The sequence below is a fragment of the Haliotis rubra genome, unplaced genomic scaffold (assembly GCF_003918875.1).
Source record: "Haliotis rubra isolate DU_JTF1 unplaced genomic scaffold, ASM391887v1 Scf120, whole genome shotgun sequence".
NCBI classification, from domain to species: domain Eukaryota; kingdom Metazoa; phylum Mollusca; class Gastropoda; order Lepetellida; family Haliotidae; genus Haliotis; species Haliotis rubra.
Genome location: NW_025765115.1, coordinates 255099 through 272789, shown reverse-complemented (window position 1 = coordinate 272789; position 17691 = coordinate 255099).

Here is a 17691-nt window from a genome sequence, read left to right as displayed (position 1 = left end):
AGCAACGTGCAGTAAACTTGGACAAAGTACTGTCCACCCAGCTGTGAATGGGTACCTCGTAAGGATGGAAATCCGCATTAACTCTGTGTGCCTAGTGGCTGCAGGTACGTAAGTCCCAAAACTTTCAGTGTTAAATTTAAGCTTACCAAATTTTTAAACGTAGTATTTTTGTTCTTTTAAAATTCGGCTAGATTTTCCTGCAATCGCCAGATGCTGAGGGGATGGTGTAAATCCAACTTGGGTCCATGAAGGTAGCAAAGGCACTGTAAGTCCCCATGGTCCCTAGTATGGTGATCTACCTTCTGTTGTTGGCGATCTATAGCCCGTGTTTTATATTGTATTGTCTTCTTGGATTAAAATGTTTTAGTTTTACATGCTAGTTTTAAGTTAAGAGATGTGATACTCTAGTATTTTTACTGTCCTTTGATGACAGGTTTTTACGTTATATATTTGTTTGTTTTAAAATTGACATAAATGAAATTGTTCTCATCACGATATGGCTGACATATTGCCCATGTGACGCTAAATGTTAACTCACTCACTCACTAGTGGCTGCAAAAAGTTGTATGATCCCCGGGGAGTTGAGATTGATAATACGATGTGCCGGTGAGATTGACGTCCAATGATCGAGGGGAAAATACCAGCGCCTTCAGCATGTACCAGTTGCGTGGATGCGTGCGCTTTATAAAACAAAATCCTATAATAATATGTCCAGTACAGCAATAGATGGGTATCATTCACAAATACCCCCATGCTCAGTGACATGCTTTGTATTTGCTGGCCTTAATAGCAATCGACAATTCAACACCGATCAGAACACAGATTTGATTATATTGTTGTCCCATATACATCGATTGTTGTTATCTTGCGGGAGAATTTTGTTTTTCACTTTACAGTATTTCTGACCCGTGAAGATCCATGTTAGAATTGATCTTCAGCAACCCATGCTTGTCGTAGGAGGCAACTAGCGGGATAGGGTGGTCAGGCTGACACATGTCATCATATCCCAATTGCATAGATCGATGCTCATGCTGTTGATCACTTGAGTCCATGCCCCAAGTTAATGTGATGTCCTAGGACATAACCAGGTGAACTGTCCATCGTTACAGTCCAAAACCGTTACAGTTAAATGTCGTCCACGTTTCCACATGTTAATGCACCTGTAATATGCACATGTATAATATACAAGGCATTTGTAACTACTTTTCTTTAATGGTTTTGACATGGTTATGTTTATATGATATTGTCTGATACAGGTCATACAGTGATTGATGTAACCAACATCCTCACAATCAGTATGGGTACAATGCCGGCGCTTGTGGGCCACTCATGTTCATGTATGTGTCTCGATGTTGTTGTTGTTGTTGTTGTTGTTGTTGTTGTTGTTGTTGTTGTTTAACGCCAAACTCAGCAATATTCCAGTGGCGGTCTGTAAATTTGTAAGTCTGAACCAGACAATCCAGTGACTGACACCATGAGCTGCGGTCTCTGTAGTTGGCGTATGATGACATGTGTAAAGACAATCAGTGATCCTGATCACCTGTCCCCATTAGTCGCCTCTTACAACAAGCATAGGTCGCTGAAGATCAATTCTAACCCGGATCCTATAGCGGAATACTGCTGAGCGCGCCTTAAAACAACAACCAAAGCAGAAGCAATGCTGAATAAGTTACTGGGCGAGGCGGCTGTAAAATATGGTAGAGACGAGAAAGGATCCTTTCGGAACAGCCATATCGATTAAGATCTTACGCATATGAATCCATCTTCTGCACTGACAGGAACGGATGTGTTAAGACCGAAAGTTCGACAGCAGGTGATCGGTCGAGATCGACCGCGCGTCTGACAACGTCATCTGTTATGTCCAGGGTCAAGGTGAATGACACGCGTGTTCACATTCCAGCGTAATCATAAGTGACTGCGCATGTATATACATGGATATACATACTGTAGATACCACAGACTTAATCATGCCGGTATATAGCTGTCAGGTACTGAAGTACATGTGTATACAACAGGAATATGAAGTAATATTGCTTGAGTGTTTGCAAGTTCTCTTAAGTGACGTTTAAGGCGATATATGTCAAAATTAAACTGTGCTTTGTCGCAAGGTTTAGTTATTCACTGGTGGGGTGTTCAGTTCATAATCGTCGGATATATATATGACGAGTAACTATAAAAACATTTTCAATTTTAATAATTTCATGAAAATTAATATAGGACTCGTTTTACCTTTGATGGGTACTTCGGCCAGATGTGCATAGACCTGAGACCATAAATTTATTTATTATATGGCCTCTGCATAATTATGTGAAAGCAGTTCTGTTCAACATCTCGTGTGAGAGTAATATTAGTATTCCTACACATTATTTATGCACATCCACGAACGTCGTAAGGTCTCCATCACATACAAGTGATTGTTTGGTGCCTTCAAGAAAACAGCTTCGATTTTGTGACCAGTTTGTTTACAGATATAGCTGATGGAGAGATTTCTGTTTTGCCGGCGGCGAATGCCTCGACACGAAGAACAAATTTGCAGACGACAACATGGTACAAGAAAACAACTGAGGGTAAAGCCAGGGGGTCGTAATATGGTCCTGCCATTGTTCTTTGATGGGGTCGTGTGTTTGCCCTATGTCGTCTCCCCATTACTGAAGTTTTTTTTGTAATCACAGCCTTACTCCTCAACGTTGATTTCAATGTGCAGGAGACAACGGTAAAACACGCGGCAGTTTCAATGTGTCCCAGAAGACAATATGAGTCATTGTTTTCTAAAAGAATTAGAGAGATTGGAATTAAACAGAGAGATGAAGGAGAAAAGGATGGATTTCTGACCAGAATGATGTCGTAAATTTTATGTGTGAATTTATCGAATGTCCGCAGAGCGTGTGTGTAGTTTATTTGGCGTTCTGATTTAGGAGATGTTTTATAATGTTTTTGTTCAGTTGTGTAGATCTGCCACGCCCATTCATTTGTGCTGGTATTACACCAGAGTATTCATGCCAACATCACACATATGTTGGTTGTGCACGACGGATAGCAAGTTTCCTGTGTGTACATTATGAGGAACAAATTATATTAACAAGACATCTGTTGTATAAAATGTAGCTCCGGATCTTACAATCCGATCTCCATGATCTGCGCGTATGGACGAAAACCGAAAAAGCTCGGGACATTAAATTCGGTGGTGACGGCGGGTGAAGATCACTTTCTTGTTTTCCCCCGCAGTGATATTATTTAAGTTATGCTAAATGCGGCGTCAAAACATATTCACTGACTGTGATCAGGCCAAATCAAATTGTTTATTTGCGTGCGATATAAAATACACCTATATACACAAAGAATGCGATATAGGGGAATAGTTTGTGCGAATTGTTCTATTTTTTCTTCGAATCGTGAATGTCTTTTGTATTTCTCGTATCTTTTGTATGAACTCGCCAGTATACAAAACATCCCATAAGGCGTCCGTTTGGCTCAACATAGTTCTAGCAGGACACTTTTATGAATGTAGATTTGATTTTGAGACTTGGTTCATAGAACGAAGAGTGACAATAAATTAAGTACATTTTATGGCATCTAAATGTAACGCGAGAAAATCATCTGTAGTTGACCCTGCCTTTATCAAAAGACGGACTTGTTTCCAAACATTGTCCCCCAAACCGCAAATACGGTATGCTCTTAGATTCCAACTAGGGAAATAGTTTGTTATGGACTGCTGAGATTAGGGTAGACATTATGAAATAAGAATTATAACTTTTGCTGTTCTCTCTGAGAGTGAATGCATATGTTTTTAAGCTGCAATATCTCCAAGCAACCCAGTTGTGCGTTTCACACATCATACCCATATAGGTATAAGCTGCCTGCCGATATTCAGTATTATTGTATATATAGATATACATTTATAAATAAATGTGTTGAACTTATTAATGCACAAAACAGATAATCCCGATAGTTGTATTTGTGTGACAAACCTGCTGTTTTAGTAAATGCTTGTGGCTATTGTCCATAACGACATTCCATCCTTAAACAGCATTTACCTTGTGTCTAGATCTGAGACAATCAGTAGGTCAATATAAACCAAGCTCTGCGAGTTAACGCAACATATCCTCCAGTCAGTAACAAAGCTTACATATTTATTGACAACAACTTCTTGTTAAACTGTATTGCAGAGAGCGACGTTCCGGTGTAGATCGATGTTTCTATTCACTTCAAGCTTGATAACAGTGTAGGAATCAACACAGAAACGTCACTCTATGCAGTAAACAAGAAGTTGTTGTCCGTGAAATTGTACCCTTCCTTTTGAGAATACCGAACAAACAATATCCTTACTCATGTATGTGATACACAAAATCTATATTTATACAAAACAGCCATAAAGACGGATTTCACATTTCAACTCCTATTTATCAGTCTCTGTTTCAACATAATCAAGTGTAACTGATGTCTCGCATTAGCTTAAATAAAGCACTGGAACCAAAACTAATAATCGGAAACATTTTGTACCACAAGTCTCCAGATTTATTATGCGTTTGTAACACACTGGTGATGCATATTCCTCTGGTATATTTTGAAAATTCAAGTCTATTGAATTATATCCTTATTGGGGCGATGGGGTAGCCTTTAGTTGTAAATACCCGAGTTCGATTTCCCACATGGGTGCAATGTCTGAAGCCCATTTGTGGTGTCCCCGTCGTGATATTGCTGTAATATTGCTACAAGCGGCGTAAAACCATACTCTCATGCATATCCTAATTGCACGCAGCTTTGTTTGAGGTGCAGGTGTCAGATCGATGGAGCGGCTGAGGACGTACCACCAGTGCACGAGGACATGTAGGGCTCGAATATCGACATTTTAATTAACAGGGCCATGTTTTGTCTCCAAGGTAAATTATCGAAGAGGCCGACTTGCACCCTTAAGTTGATTTTCTCTTAATTGTATTGCTCTGAACTGCTGTAAATGTGCTTTGAGACTTTGGGGTGTTTCTGGAGGCATCGAGCGTTCTGTGGACAATTATATACCGCTAGAAATTAGTTAGGGATGTTGTTGTTAAATAGTCGACCTTAGTAAACAGTGATGGCATGCCATGCATGTACTGTGGGAAGTAAATGTGACATGTATATGCTGATACGCACGCACGCACACGCACAGGCAAACGAATTGTCCCGGATTGTCCCTTGAAAACAGTACAGTGGAAAATGGGTTGTTGCAGAGGTGCAACCGGTTTTCATGTACAGTCGAATATCCCCTGTGTCCATCGGAAAAAGAGCGTATGCCATGGTGGGAAAATGTTGTTCGGTTGAATCGATGAAAAAACTGTTGCAACAGTGGTATCTTTATTCAAATGCATACATATATGCAGGCCAAAGAAACATCTCTGATGCTCTTTCTGACTGTTATCCTTCAAAAAAATGCACAACAAAACGTCTTATACCAATTCTAAAATAATTACAATGGTCGATCGGTTTATGGGACGGGGTTATGGACAAACAGAGACTTCGATTCGAAAACGATAAGGATGTGATTATAGTTTACTGTTTCTTTGTTTATTTTGTTGTTGTTTTTCTCGATGCAGCACGCGTGGCTATACACGTCAGCAGTTTCCAGTGCCCTGCTAGTTCACTGCTTCATCTCAAAGGATCGAGTGCGACGGGCCGTGTGTATCGTCTTTCAACGACTTTCTGTTGATGCTCAGATTGCTGACATACTATGGGTGATACCACCATCAGGTTATGTTCCTGTAAAAAAACAAACATGTCTTGACAGATACGGGCGGTGCACATCCAGATCCTTCACCGTGCAACCAAAGATAATATTGATGGAATACATGGTGTCGCCACCAAACCTATACGTGTTTGTACCAGGGAGATTTCACTATTTTCTTAAATGACTGTCAGGAGTTTCCGTGTAGACAATGTATTTGCAGTATTAACAGAGGAGATCGAAGTGTAAGTGTCCGACTGTGAATATCGTGCTGACCAATCAACGTTCCGAACGAATTCCGCTGAATCTGGAATTCGAATCTGACAATAACATATGCCCAATCAATGCACATCTATTGTTAAGAAAATGTCATTGCTGTTATTCGCTCACATAATACACCAATATATACTCATGGAAATTAATAAGGGAACATATGAAAGTACAAGTGTTCCCTTATTAATTTCACTCACCGATCAATACATATCTTGTGAAGAAACCTGGAAAAGAACTTCCATGTGTTCCTTTATTCGTTTCCATGAGTATAATATAGCAAACACCGCTCATCACATCTTCCCACCACACGCGAAACCAACTGCATCACATGCTTGCACCACAACGAAACCGTGGCGGATCGAGGGGGATGGAGGCACTATAGTGACGCACCTTTCATGGTGTGTGCAATAAACAAGGCAACTGAGTTTTGCAATAAAAAGGTTCAGTTAAATTTCTTTCGGTTGTTCTAGTTTTTACTCCATTCATGCTTTGAACATAATCCCATTGTCCAGGAGCGAGTTCCCAAAGCGCAAGTTCGAAAGGTTTCTGGGGCAAATTGTTCCCTAAGTTGTTGTCCAGCATATTTTTATACTGCCCTTGCGATAGGCGTTACTATGGTTACATGCTCGTGGTTGTTTGCAGTTATTGTCACAATAATTACATCACAGTAGACAGCAACTTATCTTTATTTGTATGTTCGTGAAGGGGTGCCATATGCGTGACATATATAACGTCAAATTTGTTTTTTGCTGTGCATATTAAACGTGAGGAGTACGACAAAAAATAGAAATAAGATGAGGTACAGCTATTTATGTTGTGTTCCAAATCACATCTTGTTTTTTCACACAGAATAAAAAAACAATAAAAACAAGTGCGTGCAGACACATCTCCTGGTTGAAGTAATGCAGACCACTGTAAGAAACACCTCCAGCAGGGGTGTGATTGTATTAGCGTTACGGATCTGTTATCTATAGAATCCGAGAAGGGACATTGTCGCGTTGTCGCATTGTCGCTCTCTCAAAAACAAGTAAAATGAGGCAAAATAAACCAAACGCGACAAATGGGCGAAATGTCGCGTGTCGCGTTTTGGTGAATTTTGCCTCATTTTGCTCGGATTTGAGAGGGCGACAACGCGACAATGTCCCTTCCAGGATTCCATAGTTAACTACAAAAAAGGGAATAAATCGATATAAGGAAACTAACTCGTTTTCTTCCTGTCATCTGTAAACTACATAGTTATGACAAAACTTGTTACTAAACTGCAAACACTTCCGGGCAAAAGAAAGTATCGCTTGAATCTTGGATTTGACCATGTCAAAATACATCACCACCATATAACCATCAGACCTGTTTGCTTTTCTTTACACCGTAGAGGCGGTGGGGTAGCCGAGTGGTTATTTAAAGCGTTCGTCTCGTCACGGCGAAGACCAAGGTTTTAATCCACACATATGTAGAATATGTGAAGCCCATTTCTGGTGTCCCCCGCCCTGGGCCCCGTTTCACAGAACTCTCGTAAGCCTAAGATCTCGTAACTTTTCTCGTAGCATTCGTACTCCCTATGTTAAAGTATAGGAGGTACGAATGCTACGAGAAAAGTTACGAGATCTTAGGCCTACGAGAGCTTTGTGAAACGGGGCCCAGATATATTGCTGGACTATTGCTAAAAGCGACGTAATTCCGTACTCGTTCACCTCTCTGTATGTTTATGTCTGGGGAAATGAAAGTATCTTCACTGTGAACTTACATTTAAATACAGCTGGCTCTTAATTTCATTGCTTCATTGACTGAGAATGATACTACTTCACTACTTTTTCTATACCTAAATTTTGTTAGGATTACTTTGAACCCCGACCAAACATGGCCTTACTCTGTACACTGTTCACACGACAAGAAGTCTACATTACCCATATGTTATGTATGTTACGGTATGTGTGTTATTACCCATATGTTATGTATGTTACGGTATGTGTGTTATTACCCATATGTTATGTATGTTACGGTATGTGTGTTATTACCCATATGTTATGTATGTTACGGTATGTGTGTTATTACCCATATGTTATGTATGTTACGGTATGTGTGTTATTACCCATATGTTATGTATGTTACGGTATGTGTGTTATTACCCATATGTTATGTATGTTACGGTATGTGTGTTATTACCCATATGTTATGTATGTTACGGTATGTGTGTTATTACCCATATGTTATGTATGTTACGGTATGTGTGTTAAAGCCAATTTCATGTAATTATTACATACATAACCCTGGTCTGCGTGTACTTGCCTAAATGCCTGGGTAAACAATCCGCGCATCAATAGCATTGATGTATTAGCTGTGTGTGGATTAAACAGCTGCACCAGATCAATAGATATTTACAGACATGAGTTCAAAAACGTATTGTATTTCTCAACCTGTTAGCCGGCGACATAAATCGCCTCAACGATTGTACCAGACGTTTACACACGTCATCGGAATATGTCACGTGACAGTTAGTCTCTAGGCGAGATACCTCTCATTTGGTTTAATTCTTGTCAGGCGTGCTGGTTTGTAATTAAATTGTAGTGTTCAGTTTATACCATGCTTTAATGACAGCATGGTTATATGCTGAAGCCTGTATCAGTAATAGGTTGCAGTGTTAGGTTGTGGACCTCCTTGAGAAGAAGGAGGCGTTTATGTTATTTTATACTTAGCGACGTTTCAATGCATTTATCCTATAAAAGGCTGTTTGAACTTGGTGTTTTTCTGTGCCCTATCAAACCAGAAATTACTGGCGGTAACGGATATTATTCTTTCGCTGGACATTAAAAATATCTGATTTCACATGAGCAGACAAAGCCTATTTTACGTATGTTATTAATTCTAATTACTATTTTGATTTAATTCGAACTGAAATCATAACCGTTAGATCTATAGTATTTAGTTAGATACGTTCCTAAAAGATGGCTCGATATATATAAGTATGTAAGTATATATGGCTGTGATATATATAATATATGTATGTAAGTGTGTATATATGTGTGTGTGTGTGTGTGTGTGTGTGTGTGTGTGTGTGTGTGTGTGTGTGTGTGTGTGTACATCTGTGCTTTTGATATCATCTGGCCAACGAGTTGAAAACTAAGAGCCTTTCAGTGTGAAATTATTACTACTAGGTCATACTAGCGCTCTTTCGTGAAAATGCATGTGTTTATGGATGACTATAAGTTGGATTGGAGGACATTACTTTTGATCAGTTAGATTTTGAAATTTCCACGTTTTCACCTTAATCAAACAGCTTTTGGGCAAGAGGTGTATGGCTCTTTGTAATCTTCGCGAAAGGGGGATGCCCAATTGTACCTCAAACGTTGTGTAATATATACACCAAAGGCTGGAATTACTAGAACATTACTCCACATAAAGGGAGAATTGACTATTGGAACGTCACCCGGTTTGTCATATCGTGTCATGTAGATAGTGACTCGGAATGTTTTGCATACACTTGCTGATGTGTCAGTTTCGCCTGTTGTGTTGCTGGTTCAGCGGCTGCTGGGGTATAATGAACACATCAGAGCAAACATACATCCAAGCATAAGTTAAACCTCTCGGTCAATTCTTGGTCTGACCAACCCTGCAGAAAATCCGATTCGTGTTTATAAAGAAACAGTTCGCCAGATGGGGAGCTTAATTGGTGCCGATAGAAATGCAGAATTCTTTCTAAATGCCTTATTCTTAAATTTCGCTCATATGTCATGAAATAGAAGTCCAGCATTCCGCAGATCGTTTTCACAGTAAACTTGAGATGGCATTTGCTTTCATGTTGGACAAATGTGCCCTGAACCTCTGAAGATAGAGATGAAAATGTATCTGGCATGACGTTTTTCCCTCAAGTATGTGATAAGGGTTACAAGGTTGAAAAATAGAACGTTTTTTTATTTAAACAATGAACTTCTTTTCTGAATTATAAACATCCAAGCAAGTCAGACACATGTCTACCTGTCACTATTTTGTACTGCCATGGTGATATCTTTGTATGTATTTGTGGACAGAGTTAATTTTAGAATATAGTTGTTAATTACAGCACATTTGTTTGTTTGTTTCACACCTAGTTCTTTAACGGACTGATTTCCAGTTAACCTTTTAGTTTCCGCTTGGAAATCAACCGGTAACAACATTTTATTAAATAAAAAAGGAAAACCAGCTTCTCTCTAAATCATGCTTCAAGAGCTCTCAGTGGGCTATAGCAAGCCAGCTGTATGAAACGGGTACACATTCATACATATACCTGTACCTATACACGACTTCTGACAGCGTTGAATAAGTTTCATAGAATGATCAAGTACCATACATAGTTCACGTAGAATCTGTAGTCTGATGGTGGAGACGGTTTATATCAAGTCTGAAAGAGCATCAACACACTCTGAGGTAAACAAAGACCTTCAAGTATACATGTGAATAAACATTACAGGGTGTAAGTCCCGGGCCGCTCGGCAGGACGCTAATTGGTATATTCTCTCAAGACCAAACAGAGCCGTCACGCAACACATACTTCACAATATGACAACAATCACCGAGTCCAATAAGTTTGTTCTTGTATGTCATCAGATAACGAATCTAATCTGAATTCCTGAAAAGATTCCCCACAAGGTAAGGTATAGGGTTACGATGTTATGAAGGAGCAATTCCTCTACCAGAGTTCACGTGCAACAACAGTCATATACCCTGCACTCACGTTTCACAATAGGTCCAACTCTTATCAGGCTATTTGTTCGGGCAGGAATCCCACGTTGGTTTAAGGACTAAGTGTTCAGCAGGGTATTTTCTTGTCGCTCTGCACGCCCAGGACAATTTGGACGACTTTTATTGTTCTCGCTTGTTGTGGCGTTTCTGTGTTTGTAAACAGTATTCAGTCTTAATAAGGAAACGTTTGAGGTCGAGATTTTCCAGGTCGAGGTCGCATATTTATGTTTGATTTTTGTGGCAAAGTGTACGGAAACATTAGACATGACCATTCACATTTGATATACCACTTGTGTATATTCAAGGGTTACTGTAAAATATTATACCGCACTTTAGGGTAAGGGTGGAAACACAGTAATTTTGAGACAAATTGATATCATGATGAAGAAGACTTACTTGATTTTCATGGTAGCCTATAGTCTGTTTCACAGTCCCTGGACCACATTATTTTCATGGTAGCCTATATTCTGTTTCACAGTCCCTGGACCACATTATTTTCCCTACTGCCAAGACCTCGATGCAGTGCTAAATCCCTAAGTGAAGCAAGTGTAGATTCCCATCTGCCTGGGGTTCCTTTTCAATTTAAATGGGTTTATTTGTTCGCATCAAAAGTATATATATTAAGGGACTAAGCGTTAGTCAAGGTGGCCTTCTAACATATTAATCTAATCGAATAATCTCTGGCATGTTCAAATTGGAATGTTTGTCGACAAATTCTGTAAATGTGATAAAATAGCTAAAAGCATAACTTTGTTGTAAGGAACTGGTTGATTCTTCTCCTGCCAGTGGCCGATGCTCTTCATGCCAGAATACCAATGTGGACATGTAGGGTTTCAACACAGTCCTGGAGCGGCAGCTATTTATATGCAGTCTCTCACATGCTATTTTGGGTTCACGATAAACAAACAATCTTCTTGTTTTAGCTCGTGTTAGGCAATACTCGAAAACCATTATCTGAACATGTTTACATGACTTGAGTCTCTATGGATATATCATCAAGGGCGATAATTATTTACAGCTTCCTGTCTTGGTGCAGAGCTCTCTGGAAATATATTGCATTGGTATCCTCCTTTTTGTACTTGAAATGAACACTGCATCGCTCATATCAGAGACATGTTTTCATTCTCTATGTTTTGTTGGTTATTTACCGCCTCACTCAGCAATAAGGCGGCGGGGTAGCCTAGTGGTTAAAATGTTCGCTCGTCACGCCGAAGATCCGGGCTCGATTCCCCACATGGGTACAATGTGTGAAGCCCATTTCTAGTGTCCAGCGCCGTGATATTGCTGGAATATTGCTAAAAGCGGCGTCAAACTATACTCACTCACTCACTCAGCAATAGCCAATGTGCCGGTGGTCTGTACAAGTATCGAGCGTGGATCAGGCAGTCCAGTGATTGCCGTCTTGAGTATAGATCCCCGCAAATGGGACATGATGACATGCATGCATCAATTAGTCAGCGAGCAGGACCGCCCGATCCCGTTAGTCACCTCTTACGACAAATTAGCACAGTCATTTCTGACGACAACCACGAGCTGGTGAAGACCCATTTGCAGTTTCAAAATTTGTAAGACACTTCGTACCTATAAACTTCACAAACCGAATATTTCTTCTCCTTGCTTAGGGTTTACAAATCCAAACATTACATGGTTTATAGTTAAGGCAGCGACACTGGAAGCTTGACACATCATAATATTGCTTTTGTAGGCAGTTAAAAGCATAAAATGCTAATTACATGCCACTACTGTTACATGTTGAAAAGTAAGGATTTGTTTTATAAATTTTCATTTGAATTGAATTATTCCTGAAAAAATCTTTGAAAATTTGAAGTCTTCAAACAAGTATTCTTGAGCTAAAACATCATTTGTTCTGGCAGATTTCTTTCATGACATACAATTACATTCTTATTTATCAGAAAAAAACAGAAAAAACAAATGGAAAATGAAAATATTTAGTATAATATAGGTGGAAAACATTAGTGACATTACATACGAAAGTAGTGATTTTTTACACGAGACGAAGTTTAACGTGACTGCAAAATTCCATCTCTCTACACAGCAAACAAAAACAAATACAGCATATCAACTGAATGAACTATAATTTGAGCAACACATAACCTGGTTTGTCGATTTTACATACCAAACACCTTCACAATTAAGTGTCCCTACAGTTACCTACTTACTTACTTACTTACCTACCTACCTACCTACCTACCTACCCACCCACTCACTCACTCACCACTCACCACCACCACCACCCACCCACCCACCCACTTTACTTCACTTACTTTACTTACCCACCCACTTACTCTACTCTCACCTACCCACCCACCCACCCGCTTACTTACTCTACCCACCCACCTACCCTTACTTACTTTACTTACTTTACCCCACCTACCCACCCGCTTACTTCACTTACCTACCCACCTCCCCACATACCTACCCACCTACCTAGATACCTACCCACTTACTTACCTACCTACCTCCTTACCTACCTACCTAGATACCTACCTACCTACGTACTTACCTACCTACTTACTTACCTACCTACCTACCTACTTACTTACTTACTTACTTACTTACTTACTTACTTACTCCACCCTGCGTCCTTCATCTCTGCTTCCACAGATCTTCTCCTAGTCTCCTTTGGACGTCCTCTGTTTCTTTTTCCTGTTGTCCCTACCTTTACAAGTATCTACATACCCGCTACAGCTGAAACCAAGACTGTGATTGTTGAAAGTAATTACTAAAACTTCATTGAAACAAAATATAACCATTTGATTGAATGTGTAAGCAAAGCAGAAACTGTATTGAGATAAATGTGAGTCAAAACTGACACTACCATTGGTCATTTCTGTGGGGAATCGAACCCGGGTCTTCAGTGTGACGAGCCAACGCTTTAACCACTAGGCTACCCCACTGCCCCAGTAACAACAGTAACAGATACAACATGAGATGGGGAAAATGACGCATCTTCTTTGTAGACATTTCTGTAGTCTTTCAAAACTGCTGGCACGAAAAAAACAAGTTTAAGTAGTTGAATCGGGTTGCTAGGGACACGTCATGTCATCAAACTATATTTACAGAAGTGACAAGTTACAGAAGTTTTTGATGGGCCGTTAGCTGGTCACAAACCATCGGGTAACATTTGACTCTTCAAAGCTATTTTGAGGCACTTAACTATACTGAACCACAAAAGAAATGTCGCACCGTTAGCGGTTTCTTAAAGCACACACTTTAATTCACTCTAATTAACAATCAAAAGGGAGGATTGAGTTCAAACGTGACAATTCGGGAACGGGAGTTCACACAAACAAAATCACCAAAAATGGTACCATTAAGATACCCCAAAGTCAGTATTGTGTGTGGCATCTATGGGCATCGATGAAAGCGTTGCATCGTCTGTATATGGAATAAATTAGCCGGTTGATGAAGGCCATAGGCACTATGGTCCATACTCCATAGTGTGAAATGCCAGATCGAGTCCACAGCAGTTGTCGGCCTTGGGTGGAGGTCATTCAGTCTTCTTTGAATCTAGTCCCAAAGGTGTTCTATTGGACTCAAATCCGGACTGTGTGCAGGCTATTGTAGGGTTTGGAGAGGGGTGGGGATGGGGTGATGTGTGTGTGAGTATTCACTTGAAAGGAAAATGCGTAATGATAGGCGGTGCATTTGTCAGTTAAAGCCTAGTTCTTCCTCTACGAGTTGTTGAATATACGTTAAAGGAGAATCCGAACGAAAACAAAACTTTTGATATATTGTAAAGGATATTCTAAGAATTACCTTCCGTGATTAAAATTGAACAAAAAGTCCGAAAATAGCAATAAAAACACAAGAAACGTACTCGTATTTCCGCCTTTTACGGAAACACCCGACAGTTAATGAGCAGAGGGGTATCACGTGACTTGACGTCATAAGTGCCTGTTGCTGATGGCTGCCTCTTTGATTTTACCTCACAACTTAACAGTGTCCATGGATTCTTAAGCAGTAAAAGGTGTTCCTGATGTCATTTCTGAAATGTATGTTAGTCCGTATCATTACGATCCGATTTTACATCTTGCAATACAATCTTCCAGTGAAGATGAAGAAGAAGAATCAAGCGAAACGGAAGCACCGCTTGAGTTCAAAATAATTTTTAAAATATACCATATCATTTAACAAGAATACTATTTCACAGCAAAATGTGATACAGTTCCAACCAGCAAACCCACCCCTATAAGTATATGACCAGTCCCTAAGAATGATATTTTTTGCAATGTGATTGCAGTTCCTTTTGTGTCAAATAGGTGACTGTATAAGGTGTCTGGGATTTAAAAACACAATAATTATGCTTCAGACGAGGGAAAATAGAAATTATCTGCCTCAAAAATTACACTGGAGTTATTTGGTTGAAAAAAGTTTAGGATCCTACTTCTCATTAATAACGTAGAAAGTCTCCACACAAAATCCCAGCCTGGTCGAGCAGAGATAATATTCGCGACGCAGATAAGTTATTCCCCGAAAACTGGTGAATTATAAAATACTTGTCAGGACAATGTATGTTTCCCCTGTGTTTGGTTATGGAAATAGTTATGGTACTCGGCCGTAGCCTTAGAATGGCATCTTGTCAACCAATGTGAACACAGAACAACTTTCACGGCACACACTACTGACAAATAGCGAGTCTGATGCCGACGTATTTCTGTGCACTTAAGACCATTGTAGGTTTAAGGGCACAACAGACGTGCGTAATTGGACAAAATGGAAAACAATGAAAGCAACAAGTACTTCATGATTTGCCGTTGTATTCGGCAATGTTTCGGGTAGTCTGCAGCATTTAGGGCTCCAAACCCAAAAGAACGTCATAGCGAAACATTTTCAAGCTCATGTGAAATCTCTTACTGATTTTGATATCTAAACTCTGTCAAAAAAAGAAACGCAACCCCTGTATTTTAGAGATTTTGATCTGAAGTTTTAAGACGACACAGCATTTTTATTATTTAAGACAGAAGTCTGAAATTTGGCAGAATAATAACCAAGATGGGCATGTTTAAAATTGTCATTTCAAAAGTCATCTCACAGACACCAGTTTGTCACCAGGGGGGGCGTCTTTCTCAGTATCTCGTATGAGCACCACGAGCTGCAATCACTGCACGGCATCTCCTTGGACAAGAACGGATAAGACGCCGGATTCTTTCCTGGGGAATGGCTCTCCACTCCTCCTGCAGTGCAACGCCGAGCTGTTGCAGCGTCTGTGGCGGCGGCTGACGTTGACGTACGCGTCGACCCAGAGTATCCCACAGGTGTTCAATAGGGTTGAGGTCTGGTGATTTAGAGGGCTATGGCAAGACATTGACGTTGGAATTCTGCAGAAAGTTCATTGTTGCACGTGCAGTATGAGGCCGGGCGTTGTCTGGTTGAAAAATCTGTGTCTGTTGGTCAATAATCGGGAGAAGGTGAGGCTGTAATACGTGGTTGATGTAACGTTGGGCTGTCAGGTTCCTTCAACGATCACCAAGTCTGATTTCTGGTTGTATGAGATGGATCCCCAAACCATAACGCTTTCTCCGCCAAATCTGTCCCCTGTCGGACGCAGATGGGCGCAAAACGTTCATGACGTCTCCTATACACACGTTTTCTTCCGTCGTGATGTTGCAAAAAAGAAAACGGGATTCATCAGAAAACCAGATGCGCCTCCAGTTTTGTAAAGTCCAAATCCTTACGTTGTTGCACCACCTGAGTCGTCGGCGGAGATGTAGGGGCGTAGTACAGGTCCAACAACTGGTCTACAGGCACGTAAACCCGCTTCTTTCAGACGGTTCCTAATCGTTTGAGCTGACACTCTCCTCAAACCTGGTATTTGTGTGGCAGTCACGGTTGGTAGGGCATGCCGATTACGCAGGTGATGGACCCGGATGTACCGATCTTGAAGGGGGGTCGTGATTCTTGGCCTTCCACTTCTCGGGCGATCGTTGGTCAAATTGAAGTTGTTGTAGCGGCTCCAAAGTCGGGATATCGTTGTTTTGTGAACATTTAGGTGCCGTGCAACAGTTCCAAAACTTTCTCCGGCTTGAACACGACCAATGGCGATATTTCGGTCGGCAGCACTCAATCGTGGCATTTTTAACACAGCTTTTCGGCGACAAATGAATGAATATAATACGAAAGCACATGGGCTTTTATACACCCATACATTAACTGCCATTTTCATGATTTGCATGTGTTTTTTTTGTGCGAAGTCACCATGAGGGTCATTTCATGCGTTGTGACGGAATAAGCAATAAAATACACTTATGCGTACAAATGCAGTTGTTTGGATGGTAATCTTCATTAATTACGTGTATAATTTCAATACATTCGAATAACATTTAGTTTGGAAGCAATAACTTCATTCAAACGAATTTTTCATATCTGAGGACAGGGGTTGCGTTTCTTTTTTGACAGAGTTTATCTCATGGGTACCAGTGGAACTGCCCCAGCTACAAAATGCCCCAGCAAATTTGGTCATCCATTCTAAGTTGGTCAAATTTATTTAAAATGATTAAATATATGCCGTAAATGCATAGTTTTTGTCAACTTTGATATTATGTTCTTCATATTATTAAGAAGTAATATTTCTGATAAATGTTCCATCAGTAAACTCATAACTATGTATATACTTTTATATGAAGAACATAATATCAGAAAAAGGTTGACAAAACTATGCATTTATGGCCTATATTTAATCATTTAAATAAATTGAGGCATTTTAACTGCCCCCCTGGGGCAATTTGACCAAATTTGCTTAGGCAATTTGCAGCGGAGGGCAATTCGACTGGCAATCGTACTTGATTTAATGTATGTTAAAAATACCACTGACAGTAAGCTGTAACAGGTAATGATGGAGTAGAAATGAATCTCGTGGGTAATTCTTCCTTCTTCAGCCTAGCTTTGGGATTTGTATGCCCCATGTGTGCTTGTCTTTTTTCATATGCGTCAGACTCGGAATGATCGGACCATTTCTCATGTCTATGTCTGTCTCTTTACTT